This window comes from Accipiter gentilis, chromosome 5 (genome assembly GCF_929443795.1).
Source record: "Accipiter gentilis chromosome 5, bAccGen1.1, whole genome shotgun sequence".
In the NCBI taxonomy this organism is placed as follows: domain Eukaryota; kingdom Metazoa; phylum Chordata; class Aves; order Accipitriformes; family Accipitridae; genus Astur; species Astur gentilis.
This window is the reverse complement of record NC_064884.1, coordinates 8,907,032-8,933,698: the sequence shown is the minus strand read 5'-3', so window position 1 is coordinate 8,933,698 and position 26,667 is coordinate 8,907,032. Positions and strand designations below refer to the sequence as shown.

General features: G+C 47.8%; 1 protein-coding gene across 5 annotated transcripts in view; it reads left to right on the top strand.

The window, feature by feature from the left end:
• SLC24A3 (solute carrier family 24 member 3) overlaps positions 1-26,667 on the top strand; it is a 185,201-nt gene that overhangs the window by 8,839 nt on the left and 149,695 nt on the right. The window lies entirely within an intron of this gene.

Sequence of the window (26,667 nt, the reverse complement as noted above, 5' to 3'; positions counted from 1 at the left end):
ACTCCCTGATTTCGTTTGAATGTTTTGGTTTGTGCAAACCAAGAAACCCAAACCGAACTTTAGAGGTCATGCAATGAAAGCACAAAAGCAGTTGTTTTCCTCACCTCTTCAGTGAAGCGTAATGCTAGCTTCAGTGAGAGTAATCCTAGCTCAGATGTAATGCTGTAATCGTTGGACCCCTGGATATGGGAATTTACCCTCATAAACTAGGGAGAGGCATCAGGCCAGAGCGTGGTATGTGACCTCTTTGGCAGGGAGCTTGTTTGGCCTTGCAGGAAATGACTTGTTCATTTATTTAGTACTTGTTCAAGGTCCTGCACGAACAGCCGACAGAGAGTGAGGTCTTCTGTTGAGCAGCTTACAGCTCAGGGAGCAGCAGGGATGAGGCATGTGGCTGTGCTTGGAAGGACCATGGGGGAACGTGCTTAAAGATGTGCTTAACTTTCAGCATCTGCTTATTGACAGAGCAGGGCTTGTACACCTGGCTGTGAATTTGTGCTTGCTGCGGGGTCTCCCTGAAGAACCGCCTTAGAAGCGTCCAAATCTCCGTACTTGACAGTGTTTGGAGTCCACTTAATTAAAATGGTCTGGAAGTGCCAGGATGTGTGTCAGGCTGGTCAACTTGCCAAAGCTGGGTGTCTGAGGTAAACTTCGGCACGCCATCTAAAATCATAGGACCTTGGTCCTCAGGACGTGGATGTGGGATGCTTGGGAGTTCCAGCTTTGGCAGGGCAGGAAGGCAGGAGGTTGCTGGCCTTCCCAGCCGTTCATAAACAGAGCAAACGCAGGGCTGTGAGATGGCGAATAGTAGAAAAACTCAACAGCTGTTATTTCTTTAGCGCCCATTAAGGGAAGGTAGGGTTGTGGCTCCACATCTGCCTGTGCCGATCTCACTGTAAATGCTCAGTCCTGCCCTGTCTGCTGCTTGTGGCTGGTCCTGCCCTCATTGCCTCCTTTTGCATGGGCTCTGGCATTTTGGTAGCCCTTAGCTGAGTCTTTTCAGCAAGCTAACCCAGCAGAAAACTAGCCCAGGATAAATAAAGGAAGTTTTCTGCCAAATTAGCACACTAAAATGACTTGGTGAGGGATCTTAACAAGCCATGGCTAAACAGAGAGCCCTTGGTCAGAATAGTAGAGCTTATGGTAAGGTGGGCATGGTTTGTTGGTTTTGTCTAAGCCCTTTTTTAGTAGTTCCCTCTTGCTGCTAATCTTAAATGGTCCTTAATGTTGAGAAGGCTGGCTGGTCACACTGCCCATTTTTGGTCAAAGATTCTCAAAAGGAAAGGCTCAGTTCAACGTGCCGTATCTTCATATGGCAGGTACTCGCATCTGTAGCCTTCTGGGAGTGAGACTATGAAAACAAATCTGTCCCGGGGTGGGAGAGGGTCATTCAGGAGATCAGCAGTGAGCCCTGCAACTGGAAGGCTCCTCTCACTCCTGGAGCTGACCCTGCTTCAAAGTGTTAGTCAGCCCCAGGGCATTTTTCTCTGTTTTGTCTCTGTTCTTCTCTTTAAATTGATGGCAACTCTATGGTAGCTAGAAAAATAATTTTTTTTTTCTCTGGATTCTGTGCCTGTGGAGTGGTTTAAGTTACCCTTTCTAGCTTTCCTGTCCACAAGGAAGCATAGAAAATTTACTTTTCATAGAGCTTTCCCTAAGACAAGACTTGAAGAAGAGAGCCAGGTCTCATGAAACCTGTCACTGAAGACTTTGGAGTTTTGTTTTTTCAAATGAAAACCACATGGGGTTCATGGAGCATAGAGCCTGAGGGATGCATCTTGTTACTGCCGTTACTTAGAAGCCAGTGCAACTTCTTCAGGCGATTTCTGCAAAAATGCAGGTTTTCTTCCGTAGGCACAGTGATTGTATGTGCGCTGCAGTGGGAGCTGTACCTTGCTGTCACAGACTCTGCTTTGCCACCCATTCTGGGGCACACTATCCAGCCAGCAACCAGGCAGTTGAGTTGCAGTGGTGCATTTCTGGAAGAAAAAAAAAAAAAAAAGGGAGGGGGGGTTGGGGAGGGGGGAGGTGGCAGCGTTTGCTTTTTCCATCCTTGTCTTCCATGCCCTCCTCTAGACCCGTCTTTAAGCATGGGATTTTCAAAAGCTTTGTTCTGCTCTATTTTACCTTTAATATCACCCCGAGTCAAGTCAGACCAATGCCAAGAGCCGTTGGTAACCTCATCCTAATTTTTTTCTGCTGCTGTGGCTTTATGGGAAGGAGCAGAGGGCATGCCCAGGTGTGGGCAGGATGTTTATAGTGCTGCCGCTGTAATCACCATGTCCTGTAGACATGCTCCCAGAAGAGTAACGTTACACAGTGAGTAAATCTTTGTGGCTGGTCTGTAGCAAAGCTGCATAACTCGCAGCATCAAAGGGAAATCCTGTGAAAATGAAAGCGGTAAATGTGTGTAATTTGCAGCTCATGAGTGGATTCTTGGCTGACCCTAAAGGGATGAAGGTGTTTTACCTCCGCCTCTCCATGGAATCGTTGCTGGACTGTCAGTCTCTCCTCCAGCTCTGAACAGCCTGTCCTTGTGCTATTTGCTGCCAAGGGCATCCTGACTCGGAATTTGCAGTTAGCTACTTGAAACCCCTAAGGGGCAGTTCCATCTCCCTTTATCTTGTCTCCCAGCAAAGTTTACATTATCTTTTCTTGCATTGTCTTCCACAGGTCAAGTCTCCACAGCAGTTGGAAAAGTGCCTGTTCAGGGAAGAGTTAGATCTGATTTTGTCAGCCTGGAAATTGATAGCGATGGAGCTGCGTTCATATGGGGATGGCTATGGGATGACCCACTGTACCTGGGGATTTTGGAGGGTGTTGAGGCCTCCATCGCTTTGGCAACGGGGCCAACTACACCAAAGGAGCATGTCTACCTCTGTGAGACATTAAATACATGCAGTCAATGCATTCGTACCATAGCGTGGCTGGATTCCAGCTTAACACTCAGATTTAAAAATAAAATGGGTGCAATCTCTAGATGCTAAGCTTTTCTTTAGGAGCAGGCTGAGAAGACTCTGGAAATGAGGGGATTTCTCAGTGTGTTTCATTGTTGGGGGCTAAGGAAGGACAAGGAAGGAAAGGGAGCAGGATGGGATGTTGCATCCAGCAGCAAGGGCTGGTGAATAGAAGCCCACAGTAACTGGAGACAACCCCAGGCTGGATTAAAAGCAGAAGCTTGACATGGACTGAAGATGTTTAAGCTAAAATTTTTGGCGGTATCCCTGAGACTAGGAACACTGCACCAAGGGCTCCAGGGAGAAGTCCTGAGTCTTGTTCTTCTGAAAAAGGGGAGGCGGTGAAGAGGAGTCCAGATGTGGTGTCCAGGGAGAAGGCTGTGTGGGACAGTACTTGCTGGGACTTTGCCTTTTATGGACTTTTTTGGCTGACAGGGACTGCTGAAGAGGTGGGATTGAATGTCATCTGCCTACAAGCCTTGCCTGTGGGAAGCAGATGGTCCCCAAATCCTGCCTGGGGCCTGGAAACTGCCCACAGGCCCAGAGGAGAGGGGAGCAGGAGCATGTCTCCTGTGGCACCTCCTGCCCCACGCTGTCCTCTCACTCAGCTCTGCAGGCTGCCTTTGGCAGGCCAGGTCGTGGACGCTGTGTCAGTGGATGCGAGTGTGTGTCTAGAGAAGGGGATATACCTTTCATCAAGGAAAAACGCTCTTATGCACAAGGCAGTGTCAAAACTCGTTTGGAGGCACAGATTTCGTTGTTTTGAAACATTCCTTTGCTGAGCTGTGAGCTGAGCAGCTGTGCTACGCGGCTGAGATTCAGAGTCTGGTCTGACCTTTCTATACCTCCAGTAGTGTGTGCGCTGCTTTGGCCAACAGCCATGTTTGTGTGTCCATAGGCAGTTAGGCCATGATCCAGGGGGTGAGTGCTGAACTCGCACCGTGTGAAGTACTGCAGTTGACTTCAGTGGGCTCGTGTGTATAAGGTTAACCAGATCCTTCCTCACTCAAGCCATTCCTCAGTCCTTGGCCTTTTTGGAGGAAATGAGGCTAGTAAGCATGTCCTCAAATTATAAAGTAGGGAAACTGAGATAGGAAAGGAGTTTGTGGGACTTTCCTGGCACAGGAATGACAACCCCAGATGGAGTGCAGATCTGCAGATGGATTTATGCATCAGTCCACAGTGTATTGACGTGTTCTTACAGATCAGCCCTGGGAAGTCTCCTGTGGCCCCGTGGTGGCGGAGGGATAAAAGCGCGCAGGCAGGGTGTTCTCTGCAAGTGCAGTATATCTCATCTGTTGCAGTGGTGGAAGAGGAGAAAGACGTGTTTGGATAGTGCTGAGCGTGCTCTTCTAAAGAAAACTTTGGTATGCCAAGGCTTGTCCTCAGCGTTCGCTCCTGCAGCAGGCATCACCTATCAAATAAGAACTGCAAACAAATTTTAATAGCTCAGTTAGGAAAGAGCCTGCTAAAGTCCAGGAAAAGAATCTTTTTGATACGGAAGCCCAAACCATGCTAACTGAACTACAAACAACTGAAGGGTCTGCTATTAAAATAATTCTCACTCAGAGATACACAGCTGCTTTTTTTCCCTAAGATGGCCAGAACATCCTGTAACATAAAGCAGGAGGAGAAACAAGCCTTACATGGACATTCCTTTCTCCTCTGAGAAGATCTGCCTTCCGATTCCAAGTGCACCTCTTTGTGATAGTTGATTTGTATTTTGTTGCCAGCTCACAGGGAGAACGGGACAGAAAGTAACTCTTTTAAATGAACGTTGCACACGCTGAGACAGTGCAAGTGTTCATTTTAGGGGAAACAAGAATATAAGTCATGTCAATTGACGTTATGTGCAATGACGTGTACTAAAAGGCTCATAGCATTTGATTTCTGTTGCTAAAAAAGATTAGGTATGTATGATGTGCAACTCCACCGGGTGGTGGCAAGTAGGAAAGAGTTTTTAAATGCCTTGCTTTCGTGCTCAGTAAGTGCTGTGCAGTACAGGAGCTGGTCAGGATTCTGGCCATGATCCTACTTGACGTATATGTTCTGCTCCCTTCTCTGTGGAAGGGTGCCATGGTGCTGCTGCAGGGCTCGGCAGAGAGGATGCTATAGAGGTCTGCAGACAGCAGCCTTACTGAACTGCACAGCAAGAACAGATCTCATTGATGGGGTGGCATAAAGTCCTCTCAAGGATGTAGGCTGCAGGACAGCTGGGTGGACTAGCTAGTCCCTTGGCGTAACCAACGTATGGTACCATGGTTAAGATCTTTTGACTGAGCACAGGTTTTGCGTCTCAGGTCTAGGTGAACAGAGACCATCCTGCCACAATACTGAGTGTACTGGCTAGTGCTGGGGTGAAAATTGAGCTAAAAAGACCCTTGTCCCAAAGACCTTCTTTCCAGCCCAGTGAACTGTCATATATAGCCTGCTTGTTCATGATACACATGTAAAAGGGGTTACATCAGCTGTGCTCATGGCAATGTGTTCTTTGCTGTGGACTTCTCAGAAAACAGTGTTGTTGGAGGGGAGGGAGAAGGAGAAGAGGCGATACTTAAAAAATCTCCTGAGTTAATTTTACTGCTGACAAAGTAAAATAAATTATGAGTTTCATGTTCTTTGGATTTATTCTTGCACTAAATCAGAGGAGACAACAAGTCAAGCTTGTTCAGAAGTAGAGAAGTTTTCCAAGAACGTAACTGAGTAATGTAAAATCCTCTTGAGATAAAAAGCAAAGAGAGGTTGTGGGAGTACTGTCTTGGTGTTGCTTGCTGCTGGGGGGCAGCCGCTATGTTTCAGGGGGAAGGCCTATGGACCTGGGAGACCTCAGGAGCCATCCTCATGTGGCCTGTAGCTGGCATTACACCTCCCGCTGGGGTTAGGCCTGCAGAGACAGAGCTGATGCTGTGTCTGGGGTGAGGGAGACCTGTAAGAGCACTTATTTGAGAGATACTTTCCTAAAGATTTATTCTGGGAATGAGTGGCTGTATGCCTGACTGGTGATGTGCCTGAGTACTGCCTTCCAGGGTGTCCATGCCACATGCAAGGCTGAATTGTGGGCAGCCCATGGCCTGGTGGTGTCCCCTGAAGCAGCACGACCTCCTGGTTTCCCTTCCTCTTTCAGCCTGGAAAAGAGAAGGCTCCGGGGAGACCTTATCGCAGCCTTCCAGTACCTAAAGTGGACCTACAGGAAGGCTGGGGAAGGGACTTTTTACAAGGGCACGTAGTGATAGGACAAGGGGTAATGGCTTTAAACTGAAAGAGGCTAGATTTAGATTAGGTATTAGGAAGAAGCTCTTCCCTGTGAGGGTGGTGAGGCACTGCAACAGGTTGCCCAGAGAAATTGTGGATGCCCCTATGCTGGGAAGTGTTCCAGGCCAGGTTGGATGGGGTTGGGAACAACCTGGTCCAGTGGAAGGTGTCCCTGCCCGTGGCAGGGGGGTTGGTACTACGTGATCTTTAAGGTCCTTTCCAACCCAAACCATTCTATGATTTCCTGGACGTCGGGTGTTTGGTCAGATAAAATACATTTCTTGTGGGTCGCAGCGCCCCAGGCCGGTTGGTGCCAGGTGAGACCAAGGCGGAGCCACAAGGCGTGTGCTGTGGGGGGGCCATGGGTGCTGCTGCGCCCAAAGGGACGGGAGCCGCACCACGGGCCCAGGCTGCTGTGGGGAGGACAGCGGAGGTCGGCTGGACTGCAGGCACAGATCAGGAGCTGGTGTGGTGGGGGTGAGCCGGGCCAGGGACAGCCCGGCGGTGGGGAGGGCAGGTCTGAGGGTCACACTGGTGCATGTTACCCATGGAGGTAAATCAACCTGGATGTGGGAAACTTTGCCCTGGTTCTGCTACGGAAGAAAGTCATTCACAGACACGGTAGTTTCTTGCTAGGATGGATCTTGATGAAGGAATCGGTCCTTTTTCGTCTTTCTTTAGAGCCTGTCTAGAGTTTCCCAGTCTTAAGAGCTTCCTGTGATGAAAAGCACAAGATCTGGTGACTCGCAAGCCCCTCCTGAAATCCAGCCTTCCTGCAGGGGGGGTATCAGGTGTTCCGCTTCTTGTTGTGATGAAGAAGCACTCTGACATGCTGCTGGTAATGAAAGCAAGTTGAGAGAGAAATCTGAGAAGATTTTGGAAAGATAATGAAACTTAAAAGGAGAAGAATGAAAAAAAGGTATTGGTCACCACCCATTACTGTATGCTAAAGTTAAAATCCCTAGGGATTTTGCATCAGCTAATGCATAACAGACTGCAAAATGAAACAACAGCATCGGTGGTTTTGTTCTTAAAGCCTTGATCATAAGGCTAGTTTTTAAAAGATAACAAAGGCTTTTTGTTTCATTTTAGTGAAAAATGTGTATTTTTCAAGGGAAGCACCGGTTCTGTTAATCCCACTATCTGTCACTTACGTGCACATTTCCAAAGCATCTCACAAGCAGGGCTGCATGCCGTTTGGCAGGGCTATTTGGATAGGAAGGCTGAGGACCTGAGGACTGTAGGACTGGAGTCTCAAATTGTTTAAATTGACTTTGGTGGCACAGTGCCAGCTGACACCAGCTGAGAATCTGGACAGAACAACTTGTCCAAGGTCACCTCACGGGCTAATAGCAGAGCATGAATTAAACCCGGGTCTGCAGAGTCTCACTTCAGGGTAAATAAAGAACGCATGCCGCTTCTTGGAGGGTCCTGCTGTTCTTAAAGTCTTACAAAGAAATGACAGGGTCAAACACTTGATTCTGGTATGATATGGAGTACTGCCCTTTTGTGCCAGGATCTCTGGTTAAAAATAGAAACTTTTTTTTTTTCCCCTATAGTATTATTTATTTTGTTAAAATACTTTGGAAAGCTCCAGTTTTGGGGTTTACTAGAAAGATACCCTTCCTCTGTGTGAGTGAGGGACTGAGTTGAGCTGGGCCAGGCTCATTTCTCAGAGGAGAAAGGCTGAGGTGCTGCTGTGCTGCTCGTGAGGGGTAACTGTTTGGGCTTGTGTGTCTGCCTTTGTGCCTGTCTTTCTCAGCAGGTAGGGAAACGTTCCCCAGGTGAACAGTATAGTGAGCAGTTTGGACAGGGAGTGCATTCGCATCATCTGCTTGTAGGGACAGGCTGCCTTTTCAGTGACCTGCAAAGGAGTCTTTACAAACTTCAGTCAAGGCTTAGTACGGACCCCCCCTGTGAAATGTTTCAGAAGGTTCATACGCTAATGCCACCCTGATGGTACATTTAAGGGCCAGTCTAAAATCTGTCGAAGCCAGTGATAGTTTTCTCTATTGATTTTGAGGGTGACAAAGCTCCTACTCTTTGAGTCCTCGCTTGGTTTTGCAAAGGAGTTTTCATTAAATTCTTTTCAAGGATAGGCATGATGTGTTTTGTAGACCACTATCTTCCTTGTACTGTATTCTCCATGGGGGGAACGGGAAAGATCAGAAAAGACAGGGCTGTTCTAGCTTTGGCCATCTGGAGTTACTCTGTAAGGTCTGTTTGGTCAGGCTTGCATCAGTGGTTTACAAACATAGAATCATAGAATGGTTTCGGTTGGAAAGGACCTTTAAAGATCACCTAGTCCAACCCCCCCGCCATGGGCAGGGACATCTGCAACTAGATCAGGTTGCTCAGAGCCCTGTCCAACCTGACCTTGAATGTTTCCAGTAATGGGGCATCTACCACCTCTCTGGGCAGCCTGTGCCAGTGTTTCACCACCCTCGTAAAAAATGTCTTCCTTATATCTAGTCTAAATCTACCCTCTTTTAGTTTCAAACCATTACCCCTTGTCCTATTGCAACAGAATGCGGTACGTGTTTGCAATGTGTTTGCAGCACACCTCTGCACTATCGCACCGTTTCCCTCTCTCTCCCTTGCTCAGAGGCTGTTTATGTGAAGCAGATGTTTACAGGTCCATGCTGGACTTGTACCACTCTTGGATCCCTCGCAGCATCTGACTTGTGATGCCCGCTGTGCCCCTGCGGCAGAGCAGAGAGACCCTGTTCCCAGCTCGGGCACTGCACTCCCTGGGGAATTGGGAAAGTGCTCTATTGAGTTGTGTGCCTTGGTTCAAGAGCTGACCCCGTGCTCAGCATCAGAGAAGTTGTGGTCACTGTGTTTGACCAGAAGACAAACTCCTTGGAAGTGTGAGATTTCCCAGTGTGGATGCTAAACATACGAGTTAGTTCTGGTAAGCCAGTGAAGTTGCATAAAATACAAGTATTAATGAGGACTGTATTTTTTTCCTGTATGTTACCAGGGCTCTTCAGAAAAGAACTGAAACTAATGTTTCCAAAATTACAGAGTGTGTTTCCTACACAAGCAGAAATGTGTAGGGAATTTACAAGGTGCTTCCTCATTGTGTCTAGAGATTGTTTTCTTCTTCTCCCCCACCCCCCCCAAGAGTTTTTCCAATAACCATCATGTTGATATGGATGAGGGAGAGAGACTAGGAGGACTGCATTAAAATGCAGGGTCTGGCAGCAGCGATGCACAAGGCTGAATAGCCTGGTTCATGCTGGAGGGAGTCCCACAGCTAATTTCCTCATGTGGGACTGTGAAAAGTGACCCTAGTGGTACGAAGCAGAATCAAACAAGCAGGACACTTGCTGTGTTCTTTCTGCCCTGTTACATGGCTGTTAGTGCATGCATCCTCCCCAGGGGCAGCTGAGAGCTGGCACCCGTGTCCTAAGATGAGCTTGGGCTTTACAGCCAAATTTGTCTGCAGGAATGAAGGACTAGCTCTCAGCTGGAGGAGGAAAGGACAAGGGACAACCTGAGATAGCTCAGTGGTGACACCTGTTGACTGGGAAAATGGCTGTGCCAGTGATCTGAGGTTAGGAGGACCGTGGGAGGGAGGCAAGAAAAACCAAGGTATTTTGCTGTGATAAGCCTTGGCTTGTATCATCAGTGTGAAAAAGAATAGAGGAGGCAGCGTCTAGTGGTGCAGTTTTATTAGAAGAACCTGTCGTGGGAGGGAAGCTGCAGCAAGACATGTCTTACTTCTAGGCAGACAAAGCTGGCAATTTTACTGTGGCTGATTAAAAGGTGCATGTCTCCAGTTCTGATTCCCATGGCTGGTGGGCTTTGTCCCTCTCTTTCCTGATTACCAGATTTATTTCTAGATAAGTTTACTTACTTCTCATATATATAAGAAAGAGGTGTCCTGGGGCTTTTATATATATTTGTCTGTAATTAAGGTAGGATTAATTGCTTAAAATTGTTTTTAAGGGCCTGTTATGAGATCAGCAGATAGGAGCATGGGATAAAATGCATAATGAATACATTATGTTATAAATAATGGACACAGCCAGTGCACAGGCATCCCTGAAAGGTAATAGCTCTTTCAATATTTAATTAAGTGGATACCATAGGGAAAACACTCTATGTCACTAAGGTAATTTTCAACCTGGCTTAGTGACACATAGATCAGTCTGAATGAGGGCAGAAACCTGCATGCAGCTGGGACCCTTGGTAGGCACAGTTCACGGTAATCATAGGGAAGTGTTTGTTGGCTGGAGAAGTGGTGAGAAGGGATAATGTTGAGGGTTGATAGGGAGGAGATGCTGATAGCACCTGGAGGATTTGTTGGAACTAGTGCTTTGCTCCTTTTCTTAAGACAGAGATGCTGATCTGGCAGCATAGGAAGCCTTGTGCTTCTGTCTGCTTTGTAGAAGAACCAGGCTTTCCAGGAGGACACCTTATGGATGTTCTCTCCTGCTCTTGGAGCCCATTTGTCTGCGGCTAGCTTGTCGTGACAGCTCCAGACCAGATCCACTTGCTGGCCAGTGGCAGAGAACAGGATTGAGTGAAGGACCAGGAGCACCCTGAAACATCTAAAACTCTGTGGTGGGGTGCAAGCCTTCTCAGCCTTTCTTGAGCTCCTTGTTGTGATTCTTTGTCTGGCTCTTGCTATCCAGTGTTAATTTTAGCCCCACGCACTGGGGATGAAAGTGATGCATTAGTGCAGGGAATTCAGTTTTGTAGGGAAGAAGGCACAGCATCAGTTACAAGGCCAGCGGCTGCCCTTCGGCACGTTCTTATCTGTGATAAAAGTTGAGTCTCATGGGTTTTCTGAACGGATGCAGAAAAAGGGGAAGTATTGCCCATCCGCAAGACCTAAATTCACACCTGTGTCTCTAACTGCTCATTTCACATTTCCCATCTCCTCCACGCTCTCATTTCCTTATGTTTTATCCCCTGTTCTTATACTAGCTCCACTGCAATTTTACCCATGCCAGCATAGCAGGTAGTTAAATGAGACACCTTGGTGCAAGGCCTGGGAGGTTTGTGAGGGTTGCAAAAATCCAGCCTGCCCTCCTGCGTATCTCTCCAGGTCTCTTGGTGGGGTTTTCTTGTCTGGCTATTGGTGAGTTTTCCTGAATTTCACAGCATGCAAAGAGTGCTTTTAGGGAGCAAATCCAGCATCGGTATCGTACAGTGGAGTTAAATATCAGAGCTGATGTATTCTCTGGGGCCGAGACCCTGTCTCCACGTTGGAAAGTGACTAGCATGTTTCCAGCCCTATGGAAGCAGTAAATAATAACGATTAAACAAATAACAGTTACAGATTTATGTAGTGTTGTTGCAGGGAGAAACAAGGGGAAAAGAGTTGTAAGGCAAAGGGAAGGGAGAAATACTCTTTCTAACTTGAAAAGCATGTTTGTATTGAAATTGGACACAAAAGCTCCCTTTTCCCTTTTGCTTGTTTATTTTTCGCAAGATCCATTTTTTTCTTATCTTTTGTGGAGAAAAGCGTGAAAAAACCCGCCTCTGCTGCTCTTTTGTGATGGCTCCCCTATCAGAACATTCTGGTGTTTAGATACCAGCCTGGAAGCCAGGGCTTATGACAGTCTTCTTTTTCTTTTTAATTTCTTTCCTGAAAGGGATGGCTTATTTTTAGTGCTTGCAACACCCAGCTCACTGGAGGGACACAGCAGGCCTGTTCCATCCATCATCCGCAGGAGGGTCACGTTCACTGAGGGAACAGGATCTGCTCCTGCTCTTTGTGCGTTTCTCTGATCTGTTCCATTTCTGGCCGTTTGTTCCTTCTCTGCAGCCACCCGTGAGCTGAGACAGCCCAAGGGCCGTGTACTTCCAGGCAGCCAGCTCCAGGCTTCCAGCTTCTTCAGCCTTGCTGCTGTGGTGCAGAGGCTGAAGGAGCGACTCTCAGCCTGGCTGAGCATGGGTGGCAGAGGCTCTTGTGGGAGCTGCACAGAGGTGTGGGAAAGAGGTGGGGGAGTCGATTCTGCACAGATTCTGCCCTTCGTCATCTGAAGGAATCACCTTGCTGTGCCGCGGGTGGATTTACCCCCTTGGGACTTTTATCCTGAGCTCTTTGTCGTGTGTTCAGGTAGCGGTGATTGCCAAAGGAGCTCCTCGTTCCTTGGACGCAGCAGAGAAAGGGCACGTCTTTCCGGGCTGCCCAGCCACCGTGGGCGCAGAGGCTGAGCCACCCCATCCCTTTCCGCAGGGAGCTCATCCCTGGAGCCTGGGGACCCGTGCTGCCTGCGGCACTGATGGTGCTGGCTGGGGCTTGGGTGCGTTCGGCCATGGACCCTGCAGAGGCTGCTGCCCTCCCCTACCTGCTCGGGAGATGCCGCTTGCAGATGCGGGGTCCTCTCTGCTGGAGCTCCCCTCCAGCCTTGGCCCGCTGCCTGTCCCTCTGATCTTTGGGTGGGCGAAGCAGGTGCAAACAGCAGCCCCTCAGCTTGCAGGGTGAATTCAATACATTCAATGCTGAATTGTGCAGGCAAAGCTGCAAGGGTGATACTTTTAATATATTTTAGAATTTAACTGAGAAAAAATAATGGTTTCTTTTTTTGGGGGGGGGGGGGTAGGGGTGGGAGGGAGCATGTATTTATGATATTTTCAGACTAAATTTAATTCTGCAGAATTATATTTATCTAGAAGTGTAGAAGAGGGCAAACCAAAATAAAATACTTTATTCCAGGTTGACTAAAACATTTCATCTGACCCCAAACCATCTTTCCTTCTACCATGTCAGCTCAGAATTAGGAGAGAAATACATAAATGTGGGGGAAGGAGCAGTGAACGTTCAGCTCCTGAACAAAAAAACCCACAATCAAACCCCAAGTATTTGCCCCTATCACGTAGGTTTGGAATACAACTAATTTTTCACTGCTTTTAAAAGGTAAATATCTCCTCCGGAGAATTACACTCTTACTGCAACACATTACCCAAGCCTTCCAAGAAACAAGGATCTGTTTGATGACAGTGAGGATCTCAATTGCTGCTTTTTCAGTCCTGCAAGGTCTCGATTTCCAGGTTCAAGCAGGCATGGCATCTTGGAACTGTATAAAAAGTAGCACTGTTACTGATGGAAAATCAATTTTAGGTTATTTTTAATTAACCATTGCTAATTTTTTCCTTGCTGTCTACCATGAAGAAAGAAAATCGTGATGTGTGAATTTGATACAGTAGCTTGGGATGACTGGGTGACTTGTGTTGTGACCAGCTACAACACACTCTTTGTGCTGCAGTTCTTGCCCTTTGTTTCTTTTCTGCTCTGAAGTCAGAGGGACCTTTTCTGTTGGTTTCAGTGCTCCATCCAAAGCTAATGTTTCGGACAGTGGCTTGGGGAGATTTTGAACAGCGCTTTTGGATTGCCAGGAGCAGGGAGGCTTGGTAAATTGAGTTGAGGATGTTGCTGACGCAAGAAGGGAGCTCAGAGAGAGTTTTGGTGAAATGCAGAAAAAGGAAAGAGCAGGGAGTCAGAATGCACTTTGGGATTGCCCAGCGTCCCTTGCAGGGAGTGGGGCAAGGAGTGTGGCTGAGAGGGGATGCTTGGGAAGCAGTTTGGATCAGGGAGAGAAGCTGCCCTGAGGACGTGTTAGGGAGGGGGAATTTATTGCCCATCTTCCCTTTACACCTCTGAAAACTTCCTGTCTATTTATTAGGGGCGGAAAGAGTGCTGGTATCTACAGCAGGGTAATGCAAAGGATGCTGCTTTATCTACCCCTGAAATTCACCTCTACGATAGCCACTGAAGCAGTGGAAGGCAAAAGCAGAGTTTGCTGGCCAGTATTAGGAGATTGTCCCATTTTTGGAATGTCGCAGGGCAGAAGAAACGGGCAACAGCTCTGTCGGGAAAGAGGTACTGGGCCAGGGCGCAGTGGAAATCACGCCTGGCAGTCAGCAGCTGCCGAGCAGCAGAGATAGTATCAACAGCGTCCAGACCTTCCATTTGTAACAGGTGAAATGTTAATGAAATGAGAGTGCCAGCAGAAGAGTTAAGATAACCCTGAGAAATAAAAGTAGAGAATCAGGCTAAAAATACTGAGTGCTGTTGTATAGATCAATGGGAAACTGTCACCTTGAGTATCGTGTGTGGTTTAAGCAGAGGTATAGAGGAAGGTCCAAGGAAAAGTTATGAAAATTATTAGAGGCATGAAAAGATTATCGTTAAGAAGAAAAACAGTGTTTAGTTTAGAGAGGAGCTGAATCACAGGAGGCATGATAGGGAGACTTAAGAAGTGGTATTTTTTACCAGGTGCTAAACTGTTTCTTTTGCACTTATGTGCCAAGCCAGAACGGAATGGTCGGTTTAATGGTCAAGCTGATATGAATAATAAAGAAAACATAAATTTCTGCACAAACAGGCGATGAACAATCAATGAAGTCCGGAATAATCGCATACCCAATGACAGTTTTTGGCACAAGACAGCGAACAGGAAATTGTATCTTCAGTTAACTAAGCCTAAAACCGACACTGTTCAGGATGGTGAAGAAGTGCATGCAGAAATCCATGGATTCTTGTGGAGTCTGCGTACTACTTAAAAGATGAGTTATACCTTATGGTTGGTCTGAGGCAGAGGTGTTTTACTGACCTGGAGAACTAGTAGACCTAAAAAGAGGTAGCTTTTTAATGGTTAGGTTTTAAAAATCCCTCCTGTTTATTTGTAAATAAAAACCTGTATCAAAATGCTTGTTTTATAAGAACATAAAATGTCACAGAGCTCATAAATTTAGAGAAAAAACAATCATCTTCCATACTTTCTTGTTAATGAAAGAGACTTTTTTCAGCTAATTTCTCCTCTGCTTTCCTTGAGGAAAAAATGCTATTGCTTTTGGCTTTATTTATAACTTTTGGGGAAGTGAAAGGACAGGTAAATGGGAACACAGGTGGGCTGTATAAATAGTTACTTAAAATCAGTTTTGGGGAGACTTCTCAATTTTTTAAGCAAGTGAAAAAGGAGAAGCGTGCTCAAGGTTAAAGCATCCTCTTGGTGGCTAGCTGAGCTGCTGGTACTCCAGCACCTTTGGTAATCTGGGCGGTGGGGGCTCCAGGGCTGACACAGTACCCAACGCACTGCCGGCGTGTCGCTCCTTCGCCTTCTCGAGCAGCGAGCCTGGGTGCACGAGCTGCAGCAGTGATGAGGGATGCTGCTGCTTAGGGGGAAGAAAAAGGAAACTGCTTTATTGCCATTTAACTGGTGAGCGTGAGAGAAGGCCCGAGTCCCTTAGCAGAAAAACTCTCAGATTGCATCACACAGCATCTAGATTTCAGTCTGTCCTTCTGATTACAGCAATGCCTTCCTAAGCCACGCTGCGTATGCTGTGGTGCATTTAGTTACTGCATTTCCCTCCTGCTAAGAATCGTACAAAGGTGTAGAGGTCTTGTGCAGAGCTGAAGCAGGTGGAGGATGGAATTGGTGACAGAGACAGCGAGCATCTGGTTAAGGTCACAGCAAGTTTGTGGCAGAGTGGGAATTAAACTTCAGTCTCTTAAATCATTACCTCATGCTCTGGCTCCAGGCTCCACTTTGTGTGTGGCTTACCTTTGCTTTGCCCAGCCTGGGAGGGGAGCTTTCCTTTAAGTGCTGCAGTGAGCAGTGGAAGATTTCATCTCTTGCAGAGATACTTTTCCATTCCCTGAGCTTTGCTGTGTAAAGCACTGCAGCTAACATCAGAGCTGCAGGTGCTGCCCAGCACCCCTGCCCACCAGTAGACACACATGGAGTGCCACAAGCACCTATGGGTGCCAGCCACAAGCACTGGGTGCTCCGGGCAGAGGGCGTTTGCACGTTGCTTCTTGTTCCCAGGTGCCTCTGCAGAGGTCAGTGGAGTGACACCAGTCTCTGGCTGGGTGGGACCATCGCCTGAAGTGACTGAAAGGGTGATGAGCAATCACTGCTCTGAGTGGGTTTCTACAAAGTGCTGCCTGACCTTAAAGTTTCTTTGCCTTCAGGGTGAGAGCAGAGGAAGACTCAAGCAGAATGCATGTGGAAATTTCACTTTCAGATGGTAGGTAGCTTTTCAGAGTTAAAATAAGCCCGAAGTCACATTTTTTTTACTGTTCTTCATGTTGTGCTGTGAGAGCTGTGGTTGGACCTTCAGAGCGTGCTCTGTCTTCCCAATTGGCAGCCAGGCAGTGTTCAGAGCACCGGTCCCAGCTGCTGCTCATGAGTGCCTGTGATGGCTGGGAGGGACAGAAGCTTCTCAGGGCCCTCGGTGGGCCTGTGTGCTCCTTGCTGGAAGAGAGCTGATGAGCCTTGAAGCACACGGGAGCCATGTCTGGCTCGGTGAGGAGGACTGGGAGCCGAGATGGTAGGTGCACGGGAGCGCAGAGGGTGTGTTGTTCTCAGATGCGTACCTGGTTTTCTGTCTTGCTCCTCTGAGGGTGCGTATGAGGGAAGAGGGGCACGGAGGCAGTATTTTACGATACCGTGTGGTGTGTTTGAGGTGGGGACAGGTTTCTGGGCTCAGAGAGTCAGCCTCTCTGCTATCTCTGAAGGGGTCTTCAAACTGGCAGAGAGGAGGATCGGTTTAGACAAAGACTATCTGTGTGATCACTACTGGTGAGAGAACAGGAAAACTTGTAGTTCATCCCTCCAGGCCTGTGGTCCTTCTCTAAGACCAGGCTGGATCTTTAATCAAGGTTGCATTTACTTCTGTAGCAGAGGGCAAGAAGCATTTGGGATATAATTGTGTCTGGGAGTTTTTGTGGGGGCTGCTTTTTTTTTTTCCTTTTTCCTCCTGCTGGTGGTCATATAGGAAATAGTGGTAAATGGGGGAGAAAGGTACTGGGGGGGTGACTGTGGTGAGATTTTAGACCCTGTTTCTGCTCCTTTTTGGCTGTGTGCGGAAGCTTAGATTTGGGTGTTGCTGCATTGCCTGTTAGCAGAAAGGTGAAGTTGGGGGGGGGGGGGGGTTGTGGTGTCTCCCCTGGAGCTCCTCAGCCCTGCCTCAACAAATAATGAGGGCAGAGGAGGCCAGGGAGTGACTTCACAGGGGAGTGACAGATGCTTTGCCTGGGTGGAGGACAGCTGGGTGCTGGTCTCTGCTCTGGGTAAAACTTAATGACCTCTCCCAGAGGAGCAGCTTCCATGGGAAAATCTTCCCTGGTGGGAGAGGCCCGTCTTGGGCAATGGGGAGAGCTGTGGGCAGCATGCCTGCCCCACATTACCTGAGGAGGGGTCGAACCTGCCTCTCCCCTGTCCTTGCTCCATCTTCTGCTCGTGGGGCCACATGGCACCAGTGCTACTGTCATCTTGTAGCTGTTGTTGGGGGGGAGGGTGTTTCGGTTTGTTTTTGTGCGGCTGGCGCTTAAGTCACCGTGTAGTGATAAAACTGAAAAATTGTAAGTGCTTCATTTGACCAAAATTGTTTTTTCTGCCCTCCTTTACACAATTTCCATGGAAGCAGGAGAAGGCTCAGGGATGGGGGTAGAAGACAGCAGAGGGCTGTTACTGGTGGATGGGAGTTTGTATGGAGGGGTGATTGGAAAGCAGGCTGTGGGAGGGGTGTGAAGGGGAGGAGGAGGCAGCTCAGCTGGGAAGGTATGGGAGCTGTGCTGTGCACCAGTACCAGCTGGGCAGCAAGGTAAGAAGTGGCGGTAGGCTGCAGAGTCAGTTCCCTGGAGAAGGTGTGGGGCATCTAGGGTGAATGTAGTCACAAGGGTCTGGCTGAGCTTAATGGCTGCTGGCTTAATGGAGCAAGTCTTGAGAAATGAGTTACAAGAGCTGGGGCAAGAGAAATCCTGCAACCTCATCTGCCAGGGCCACCGGCCTTTTTCCATGGGGATTTGCAAAAGTGGTGAGGAGAGGTCTGTGGGCACAGGGCCAGGTGCTGCTCAGCAGCAGGGAATCCATCTGGTCTTTCTGTCCAGCTGTGTCTCCTGTTGTGTGTCCTGCTTCATGTCCTGGTGCTCTGACGAGTCATGCTCACCATTAAAATACTTCTGTAGTGCCTGGTTGCTCCAGGACCCTCAGGTCACCTCTCTCGTTAGTGTTTGCAGGGCTGTGGGGTCTCTTCCTTAGCTGCTGCCTTTGTCTTGATGGCAGATCTCGGGGCTGGGCAGTGTGCGGAGGCAGAGGCTGGGTGTTGTGGGAGCGGAGAGCTGCCGGTCCCTGGTTCTGCTGCTCCTCCTGCAGTGCAGCTTGCTGGCTTGCCTGCGGACTTCCTCGAGAAAGCTGCTTCTCTGCTTTGCATCTTCTCCTGCTCTGCCATCTAATTAGGTTTGGAGGCCTTTGGTGCAGGAACCCTCTCCGGTTTATGAAGTGCCTGTAACTTGGCTCTGGCCTCTGTGCCCTACTCATGTTATACAAGTACTAACAATGGTGGTGGATCGCCAATGCATTTTTTGCAACCCTTCTGCACCTTTCCATGTAGGTCAGTATGTGTGGAAATACAGCTTTGAAATCAGATATAAGGAACAGGCTGCTCTTCAAAGCCAGGTGTAGGGTTTCTGTTTTGTTTTGGTGTTATTTTTTTTTCTTCCCTCCTGAGGATGCTCTATTTATGGTCTTTGCTGCTGATGATTTTGAAAGGAAAGCATCTCCCAAATCAGCCTACAAAGAAAGATAATCCATTTATGAAATGCTTATGCAATCCAGAGCTCTGCTTATGCTGTGACAGTCTGCGGCAGACCTGATTGCGCTAGGAGAAGCCCACGTACAGGGGCTGACTGGAGGCTTACCTGCAGGTCTGGGTGGGTGGTGGGACAGAGGTGGGGAAGGGCAGCTCTGGAGTGATGCTGCAGTTAATTTAGTTGAGTCTTGCTCTGTCAAGAGGATTTGCCTGGTCTGTCTTGAGGTAACCATGCCACTGCTCCCCACCTCTGTTGCTGGCTTAACATGGGAGCTTGTGCTTGGTTGTTCCAGCTTTTTTCTTCCCCAGAAATATTTCTCTGTTGTATTCACTCTAGGAAAATTTCAGGGAGAGGGAGATAATTCAGCTAGTTAAAAGGAGTGTCTGTGAAACCAACCCTCCAAAACCACCACCATCAAAACAATAAATAAAAGAGGCAGACGAGAGGAAGGAGGGCAAGCATATTTCAGAAAAGCTGTGCTGGTTTTGGCTTCGGCCAGCAGGATCTAACAGTTTGCATAGAAAGTAGTTTATTGTCAGCGAGAGCCGAGGATACCTGCCAGCTCTGTGAAGCCATTAGCAGCAATGCATTATGCTTGTGAAAGGCCGTGGTGACAGATCTGTCCCTTTGGCTGGGCCAGCCCCTGGCCTGTCAGCTCTTCACCACTCCAGCTTGCTGCTCATGAGCACCTCTCATCTTCATTGCGTTTCTGCGCTTCAGCATTATTGGGCCAAATCCTCCACTGCTGTAAATGAGTTTCTACACTGAAGTTCAAGGAGTTAACCCAGTTTCACCCAGATGAACATCCTGCCTGGGTATTTTTTTTAACCCTCCCCTCCCCCCTTCCCCCCCAAGTGTAAAGTTGTCTTGTCCACTGACTCAACCCCATCTTGGGTGAGAAGGGCTGCGGTACACTCGTGTTGAGTTACTGCCATACACCAGCCTGATCCAGGAGAGCTTTCCACAGCTTTTCCTTCGCAAACCTCAAGACCCTGATTTATCCACTCATCTTCCTCTTAACTTTTTTTTGGTCATTTTCCACTAATTATGGGGTAACAGATATTTTGGTTGAAAGGACCTGGTCACTTAATGGCCAGGTTCGTGAAATGACCTTCTGATCTCAATGATGGGGACATGGGGGGTGTTTGGTTTTTAATCAGCAGCCTGGAGAGAAAGATGCTAATAAGTCTCTCTCCCTTATGTGGTGGCATACACTTAGAGGATATGCTGTATGTATGCCTTAAAGACTTGGCCTCATGGTGAGCATGAGCTTGCTGTGTTTGCTAGTTGTGCCCTTGGACAGTGCAGCAGGTAGGGCAGGGGCTGCTTGCATACAGTGCTGTGCAGAGTGGTGTCCCCTCCTGTCTAGAGCCACTCAGTGCTACTGGACCAGAAATAATGAACAATCCTAATGAAGGGGGCAATTGGGCTCATTTTTATCACAATAAAAAGATTAAAAAGGGTTTTCTTCATCTGTGTAGGTGTGTGTATCCCACCTTTCAGAGGCGAGTTTGGGTGGTCTTGTCTCATTCAGTTGTCTAAGGCGTGTTGGCTAGCTGTGCAAAGGCTGCCTCACACTGTCCGTCCCACAGGAGCTCTACACTAGGTTGCTTTGTCCCTGCTAGAAACTGGATGTCCGCACTGAGGTCCTGCCCTGTTTCCCGCTCGTTGGGGTTCCTGTGCCTTGATGCTGAAAATAAATACACTTCTCTGAGATCAGTGTGCAACTGGGGAGCATCAGGGTGTCGTATAGCATTATAAAGTAGTATTCTTCATGCTGAAAAGTGCAGATAGGATGCATTTAGCTGTGTTTCTGCAGTGCTGTAAGTTGTAAACTCCAGCCAGGGCCATCTGTAATAGCGTAAGGAGCTCTTGAGTTCCCACATGGGGATCTGGGTCACACACAGAGCATTTTCAGAATTTCTGAGCAATTTGATCAGTTCTTCTTTCCACTCTATTTCACTTTCATGATCATAAGTAGAACAGATCAGCAATCTTGCTAGAGAGCCTATTCTCACCAGACTGCCACCCCGACTTGGCAGGGACAGGAGCTCCCAGCAAACTCACACTAATGTGCTCCCTGTCTTATTTAAAAAGACATGGCCAGTGAAAATGCACCGTCTGCATTGTCTTATTTGTATTATGAAATGCAGTACAGGCACAAAGATGGGGAAAAATGACTCGTATACTTATTGTCCATGGGAATATCTCTGGGAGGAAGCACAAATAAAGCTCTCCAGAACCTGGGTTCTGAGTATGTAATGTAAAACTGGTGCTGGGTAATTGGAGTTGTGGAAAATACCTTGTGGTGACGTTCAGTGCTTAAAAAAATAATTCACCCGCTTTGAAATGTGCTGTGGTACAGAACTTTAGAAAAACTCTTTATTGTAGCAAAGTTTTTAAAGATGTCACAGTATTATTATAAAGCCAGCAGCTAAAACATTAATAAGAAAAATGTCTAATCTATATACTGGCCAGAACAAAATGACAGTGTAGCTAATGCAAGATGTTTAGTAGTCTTTACCTCTGCTGAGAAAATGAAAAAAATGTCTTTGACATGTTTCCCATTAAAAATCATGCAATTCTGAGTAACTGCATTTTCAGAAAGAAAACTGTTAGCTTTCTTTTTACAACTTTCCTATTTTTCCTTGGAAAGAAGAGTTTTGCTTGTTCCTTGCTGTTCTCATAGCCCCTCTGCAGAGTGGTGTTCCCCAGGGCTCAGTATTGGGGCCAGTTCTGTTTAATATCTTTATCAGTGATTTAGACAAGGGGATCGAGTGCACCCTTAGTAAGTTTGCGGATGTCACCAAGTTGGGAGGCAGGGTTGATCTGCTTGAGGGTAGGAAGGCTCTACAGAGGGATCTGGACAGGCTGGATCGATGGGCCAAGGCCAGTTGTATGAGGTTCAACAAGGCCAAGTGCCGGGTCCTGCACTTTGGTCACAGCAACCCCATGCAGCGCTACAGTCCTGGGGAAGAGTGGCTGGAAAGCTGCCTGGCGGGAAAGGACCTGGGGGTGCTGGTCGACAGCCGGCTGAATATGAGCCAGCAGTGTGCCCAGGTGGCCAAGGCAGCCAACGGCATCCTGGCCTGCGTCAGAAATAGTGTGGCCAGCAGGAGCGGGGAAATGATCGTCCCCCTGTACTCGGCACAGGTGAGGCTGTGCCTTGAGTACTGTGTTCAGTTTTGGGCCCCTCACTACAGGAAAGACATTGAGGTGCTGGAGTGTGTCCAGAGAAGGGCAACCAAGTTGGTGAGGGGCCTGGAGCACAAGTCTTATGAAGAGCAGCTGAGGGAACTGGGGCTGTTTAGTCTGAAGAAAAGGAGGCTGGGGGGAGACCTTATCACTCTCTACAACTGCCTGAAGGGGGGTTGTAGCGAGGTGGGTGCTGGTCTCTTCTGTCAGGTGGCTGGAGATAGGACGAGAGGAAATGGCCTCAAGTTGCGGTAAGGGAGGTTTAGGCTGGATATTAGGAAAAATTTCTTTACTGAACGGGTTGTCAGACATTGGAATAGGCTGCCCAGGGAAGCGGTGGAGTCACCATCCCTGGAGGTATTCAGAAAGCACGGAGATGGGGTACTCCATAACATGGTTTAGTGGGCATGGATGATGGTTGGACTCGATGATCTTAAAGGTCTTTTCCAACCTAAGCGATGCTATGGTTCTGTGAATGTCAGATTTTTGTTCTGCATTTTGCTGGCTGTGATTTCGTATATATTGAAATCAAAGGATGGGGCCCTCGTTTAGTGACACAGGGGCTCAGGCCCCACGGCCTTTGGCAGCTGATGTGAAGCTTCAAGTCGGCATAAGTTTTGCCTTAGAACAGGTAAATGCAGGATTGCAAGATACAGTCTGGAATGAGAAGCCAAAAGCACACGTTGCAAAAGATTTGTTCTCAAAGAGAATTTGTGATTGTTGCATCTGCCTTTTTGAAGCTGTCCTGGGAATGTGATTGTATAATATTTATAGGTCAGAATATGCTTGTGCTTTTCACACAAGTGAGCCCGAGGTGCTGGTGCTCCTGCTGCAGGTGGTGTGGTCACCCAAGGGAGGACCTCACCAGTGCAGACGGGAAGGGGCTGTGGAAGCCAGCATGGGTTCTGCCACCTGGCCGTGGTGGCGGCGGTGTGCTGTTCATGCAGCCCTGTCATGGTGGGATGCTGTGGCTGAGGGGATGTCCCTGGTGCCGCAGCACTTCTTGGTGGCGGTGGTTCTGCCTTGTGCCAGCACCTAAAGCAAGGAGAGATGCTGCCAGGCCAAAATGGTGGTGGGCACTGCATCCACGGGGATGGGTGAGGTCCCTGTTTTATAGGCAGCCACGTGTGAAGGGTTAAACTGCAGTTGACAGTCAGTTCCTCTTTCACCGAGTCTGCCAAAACATGAATCCAAGTTTCTGAGTTGTTTTCTGCAAGGACTGATGGGAGTGCAGCCTGTGCCCGTAGGGCAGGTGTCGAGCTGCCTCTGGCCATGCCGCTGGGAGGCTGGTGCTGGCAAGTGGGGAAACGTGGACCCCATTTAATTGTCATAAAATGTCCTTGTTAGCAAGGTTAAAATCTTGTGTCCCTGTTTTCACAGGGAAATCCTTGGAAGGCCAAACCTTTGAAAAAGCATCTGCTTTAATCTGTAATTTCTCTATTCTATGGCTCTGTTGAGCCAAATGTGTTTTAGAGTGGAGATACCCAAAGCAGGATTTTGGGGTCAGCGGGTTGCGAGTCCTGCCATGGGACAGCTGACCCACTTAAACCCGGAGGTGCCAGAGGAGAGCTTTTACTGGTCTAAGTCACAGCCATCCCATCAAGTTCAGCTGTGGAGCAGTTCTGCGGGTATTTACACTTATTTGTGTGAATGCTGAATGTAGCCTTTATAAACACTTTTATTGCCAAATTAAGCTCTTCCCCTTCCAGAATCACCTTAAACGACTTTCTTCTTCTCTACCCCTTGTTTGGAAAAGTTCACAGTCTGAGAGAGGAAGGCGTTGTGGGTGTGGAGGGAGCAAGAAAGGTTTCTGCAGGAACTTCTGGGCTGTTGCGGTCCTTGCGGGTTCTCCCTCTTGTGTTTCCTCCATGCAGCAATGCACAATGAAGCATCGGCTGCTTGGAGGAGAGTCTCTCTGCTTTGGAAACAGCTTGTATGTGGAACTGAAACTGGGTAGCTCAGATTACCAGAGTGTGTTTATTATTATGGGAGATGCCTGATGTTGTATTACTGCACTGTCCTCCTCCTGAGAAACACAGTCTGCTTCTAGCAGTGATGTTTGTATATGTTTAACTCACAGTTTAAGCTCTTACCGGTGCTCACAGACTAAACAAACAGCATTCTCCGAAGTTTGTAAAGCAAAGCACGTACAAAGTGCTTGAAGCTTCAAATGAGGATACTTAGTTTAGCAAGTTAAACACTTTTTGCTTAGAAAACAGGGGTGGTTAAGGCTGCCCATGCCATCATGGTTCTTCCCCCAAACACGCATACAGGCTGCTCCTGTGTGTCTTGGGACCATTGGTCCCAGTCACTGCCTTTGGCCTGGGATGCAAATTCCCAGGCAGTCCCTTCCCAAGCATCGCGTCCCTGCTGGTAGCGTGACATGGGAGGTGCCCTGAGCAGATTATGATCTGGGCAAGAAGCCTTGGGTTGGCTACCTCTCTCAATGGGATGAGTCAGAAAACCTAACGAAAGGGTTGGGACCTGCAGAGAACCTTTTCCTTAAGCACTGTCTGAGACATTGCCCCAAGATTTGAATCTCTGCTCCACTGCTCTTTGCTTGTTATCTGTCTCCAAAGTGTTCAGGTTTAAACGTGGTTTTGAAGCATCAGGTGCTGGGTACAGACTCCGGGTGCTCTGAGTTCCCTGTGTGGAGTAAAGCCTGTCATTGCCTGGTGGCCTCAAAACACCCTAGGTGTTTGACAGGCAACTGTGTGTTCTTCCCAGTGGGGAGGACAGCCAGGCCCTGCCACAACCTGAGCGCATGCAGGAGACAGGCCATGGACAGTGTCAGTGATATGTACTTGAGGAGTAACGTGAGCAGCCAAGTCCCTGTGAGAGAACCTGTGTTCTGCTTGGTGGAAGAAAGATGGATGGGTGGGTGGAAATCACTCTCAAATACTGTTTGTTATCAGATGGGCTTAAGGTCTCTGTTGCAAAGACGATTTGGTGTGTGTGTCTGCTTGAATTGGATGCCTTGGCAGCTTTAAAAAGGAAAAAAAAAAGTTTTTTTTTTTCTTCTTCCCTTGAATTTGAAACTACATAGGATGCATGGAACTGACACATGAGCATGTGCTTCCAGCTAATTAGGCAGATGTGACATGTCCAAGGCTGACCAGCCTTTTGCCAAGAATATAATGGAAATGAGCCAGCTGTTTATGTTGACATTGCTAAAAGAGAGTTTCACTTAGCAGCACCAAGGCAAAGCTGAAGCGGGGAATAAATCAAGGAGAGAGTGGGGGAGAGAGAGAGAGGTAATGAGCAAAGTAATGTGTTACCTTTGTAGGGTTACTTGCTGCATACTCGTACCTGAAAACACCCTGTGCCTTGCAAGTGTGTAGCTGGAGCCGGTCTGTGAGCCTGGATCATGAAGCAGCTATAGAATGATTGCAGTTTGATGTGCTGTGCTGCTGATGGGAGCCAGGGGGTTGGTATAATGTGTCTTCACATTTATTACACACAAGCTGGTTTTGGTACCCAGTGAGCTGACTTTTCGACGTGTTTCTTGCCCAGCTATCACTGCTTGCGCTTGCTTCTCAATATTCACTTTTCAGTTCCTTCTGGCTTCTCCGTGGCAAAGTCCTGGTGCTGGCTACTTTCATCCTGTGCTAGAATTGGAAGATGTGCCACATCAGTCTCCTTATTTTATTACTTTTTGCTACTTCCTTGCCTTCCAGATAGTGATTCTTGTTTCACTGGGTAAATGGCCTAGGAACAGAATTTGGGGGTTTTCTTGGTATTCTCAACAGCAGTCATGTGTAGCACTGAAACTTTGTTTGACAGTGTGCAGCTGTTTTGCAGTCAGGTCTGGGTCTTAATATGGCTCACGTTGGAAAAATGGGAAGTCTGTAAATGCGCACATGCTTCCTGTTACGAGGACAGGGCATGATAAAGAGTACACTCAGACCCCTCGGTCTAAAATGGTTAACTCCTGCTGGACTGGGGTTTATCCCTTTTTTTTCAGTTTTATATGAAGTACATGCCCCTGATGCTTATAGACGCTTCTTAATTATTGGAAGCAGGGAGGGCTACTGAACTGACTTGGAGGCATGCTCTGGCTTCAGGGAGATTTTGTTGTGTGGGAGTAACAATGCAGTTGGGCCTATTAAGAACCATTTTGAGAATGAATATGGCTATACTCTCATAAAGATGTTTCTATCAATTGCTTTGCGGGCTGTGAGGAGAACCTGAAGGAAGCTGTAGATTTCATGTTTGTAAATGAATACTTCCTAATGTGTTGAAGAGCTGCTGCCTGGCCCGCAGTGAACAACTTCAGGAGCCTTTCCACTGATGTCATTAGACTTGGGCACAAGATATTGCAGTGGATCCCTGTTGACCACTTTGAAAATAACTGTTCAGACTTTTATTATGAAACATAATTTGAAAATGGCGATTGCTCCTATGCTTCGGTCCCCCCTCTGATGCAGCCTCCCTACCGCTGTTTCCTAGCACAGTGTGGGTTGCCAAGCTCTGCCCTTGCAGTCCCGAGGAACCTCACACTTTGTTGGGGCAGAGCCTTCCTAACACCTGCGTAGCATTCTATTGACTCACAGAGAAGCCTACCTAACTTTTGTGTCAAATGCTGTATTTCTGAAGCATCATTCAGCAGCAAATTGAATGGTAATCTTAAGCAGAAATGGCTTAAATGTTGTATAAGCGCCTGCAAAATTCAGCAGTTTTGCGGATACTTGACAGCAGTGAAATGCC